Genomic DNA, 3,303 nt, shown 5'->3' on the forward strand with positions numbered 1-3,303 from the left:
AAAATTCTAGTGTCTTTTTCAATCGGTGAAAGACTAAACCGGCAACGCATGTTTGGCGCTGACTTATCCCTACTTAGGATTCGGAATAAAATTCCCTGTACCTGTGAGGCACAGATTTTGAGAGTTGAAAAATGTGGTGTCTTCTCTTGGGGCAAAGACGAACCCGAAATAGGAGAGGAAGAATTCTATATTCTATCTCCCGACATTGAAGAAGAAGAATTTTATATTCTATCTTCAGCTGGAAAGGAGACTCGAGGTGGGATCTCCACCCCCAGAATCCGGAACGATGAAACTAGGAGTGGGACCTCCACTCCGAGAATCGAAAACTTCGGATGATCCTAACTGTCAGAAGGTTTGATTACCAAACTAAAGGTGAATTTCTCGTTTATCGAGAGTGAATTATGGTTTTGACCCTAACTGTAGGAAGGTTTGGCCAAATGGGAGTTTGAGGTGACCCTAACTGTAGGAAGGTTTGATCACTTGATTTGAAAGTGGACCTCTCGTTCATTGGAGGAATCGAGAGGGGATTTTGACTGTGGTCCTAACTGTAAGAAGGTTTGACCAAATGGGAGTTTGAGGTGACCCTAACTGTTGGAAGGTTTGATCACTCGATTTGTGGACCTCTCGTTCATTAGGGGAATCGAGAGGGGAAGAGTGTTGAGTGCACAGACGCGGTGAGAATTTGAATGGGAGTTTCTTATTCATCATCTTGCTGTGGTGACCGGATTATCCCTAAGAATACACTATATGGATTTCTTTTGGGAACTTCCCGTTACATGAATCATCCACCCCCAGCTTCCTTTGCAAAACTGGGTATGGTATTGTACTCAGTTGGGTGTCCGGGTTATCCTTAAGAATATCAAGCATGGTATTCTCCAGGAACTTCCCGTGAAAGAAAGGAAACAGTTTAGACTCATATACCTGTTGGAGTATGTAAGGAAGCAGTTTAACCTCATGCACTTGTTGGAGGATTGAGAAACAGTTTATACTCGTATACTCTTTGGAGTCTTAACGTTCTTATTTGGCTTATTTTAGCGTTATGACGCCGGCTTCGACCAAGGTCTGAATGCTATTCTTGAGAGTAAAGCAATCCTTGGTGGGATGAACGACCCTCCTGTGGTATGCACAGTACTTTGGGTCCGTAGTGTTGTCAGCTTCCTCCTGATTTGTGATAGGTGGTAGCTTGATCTTGTTACTTTCAAGGAGGGATTCGAAGATGGCTGAAACGTCTTCGTCCTTGAAAGAGTATTCTTTTTGGAGTCTCGGACCCGAAGTCTTTTGCTGCCTTCGGGATTGCTGTTGTGACGTTTGATTAGCACCATCAGCAGCTGCAGGTGCCTTGCCCTTACCACGAGAGGCAAAGTTTGAGTTCAGCGGATTAACCGTCGGTTGGTTCCTCTCGACCTTTTTTCTTCTAAGGAATCGCTCAGCCTGCTCACCTCGACCCTTCAGATCCTTCCAAGTGTCAGACGGTGCTGTCCCCATTGCCTCCAATACGTCCAATGCGAGGTTGTCTAAGGACAGATTATTATGGCAGGTCTGGAGAATGAATTCCTCGGTGATCGGGTCCCGGCAATTCATCGCTTTGTTCCGGAATCTTTTGACGAAGGTGTCGACTAACTCCCCGTCCTTCTGCTTCTCATCGAGCAATGATCCGATAGATATCTCGGTGTCGTCGTCGAAGAAGTTAGCGAGGAATTTTGTCTCCATGTCATCCCAGCTGTTCACGCTTCCTGGCTTGAGACGGCGATACCAATCGAAGGCGGCTCCGCGAAGAGTGCCGACGAATGACCGCACCATCAGAGGCTCATTGCCGGAAATAATACCCATGTGCGATTTGAAATAAATCAAATGCTGAGTGGGGGAACCCTTCCCATCAAACGGCGTAAAGTTAATCAGACTAAACTTCGCCGGATAGGGGATTGATTCCCATTCTCGTGGGTATGGACAAGCAATGCCCGTCTTCTTCACCTCTTGAGCGGAGATCAATGTGTTGATTTTGCTCTCGAGATCTTTGATCTTCAAGTCTTCACTTGTATCTTCGTTGGCATCCTCGTTACCACCCCCTGCATTGACGGGAGGGTTATTGGCATTGTGAGCTTCATCCCTATCCGTGTGCTCCTCTTCCTGAACAACCTGGTTACGGCGGCTTGGTTCACCTCGCTGGTTCGTCAGTGCCTGAATTTGTTGCTCATGCATCTCTCTCATAGTCTGCATGGCCATCTGCATCTCGAACCTAAAGCTTTCCTGTTGTTTGGCTATGGCATCTTCGAGCATCTTGGCCACTTGTTCCGCGCTTATCATCAGTGACTCGCGGGGTTCCCCCTCACTGGACACTGTATTATCTGATGCGACTGCGGAGCAGGTATCCGACTCTTCACCTTCTGAAGGTACTCTTGTCCGAACCCTACCATAAGTTCCTCGTGCGATTGCTCCAGACTGCAGACGGGTTAGACGCCGGGATGCTTTCAGAATCGACTCGAGATTATCCCGTGATGAGGTCTCTTTGCTTGTCATATTAGCGGTGACCCTCGGGAATTCTTCATCTTCAACCACCGTCCTTCTTTGCCGAAAACGCCTACGCCTTGGTTTTGGCATTTTGGTACTAAGCCTTTCGAACACTGAAATTCTCTCGGGGACTACCTTGATGCAGTTGCACTCAGACAGTACTGCCCGAATGAGCTTTGAACAAGGGCACTGAGTTTCTAGTCTTCGAGGACTTCTCTTTCTGGCTTTGCTCGTACCCCCAGCACGATAGTACAGCTCGTCTGTTTGAAAGTCAGAGCAACCTATCGTGTGTTGGCACGATTTCTCAGGTATAACGTAATCATCATCAGACGACAACGTTTCCTTCTGAGGGAGAACTGCCTTCTTTGGACTTTCAAGAGTCACGCACCTTGAGACCTGCCTTTTTGGGCGTGAATTCTCAGCGGGCTCCTGAACTTCAATGCGCAGCATAGTGCGCTTGGGTGCCATGATTTCTTTGTCATGTTGAGGGTTGCGGCGACCCCCAGCATGTTGCGTCGTTTGGGGATTTCTTAGTGGGCCCAAACGTTCTTGGATTGGAGTTTTGCTTCGCTCCTCGGGAAGTGGACCGAGGCGCTCCAAGACTGACTTCCTTTTCTGGGATGATCCTGCGGGATCTCCCGAAGCAGTTGTGGGAATCATCGGCGGTCTGGATTGATTCGCCGGAGGTTGAACTGTCAGGGGCTGCAGTTGCTGCTTTTTGGTCTGAACCGCCGCTTCAGACTTCGGCCTCCAAACTTTGCGAGTTGGTGGTGGCTTCTTGGCTACCTCTTTCTG

This window comes from Asparagus officinalis, chromosome 10 (genome assembly GCF_001876935.1).
Source record: "Asparagus officinalis chromosome 10, Aspof.V1, whole genome shotgun sequence".
Classification (NCBI taxonomy): Eukaryota; Viridiplantae; Streptophyta; class Magnoliopsida; order Asparagales; family Asparagaceae; genus Asparagus; species Asparagus officinalis.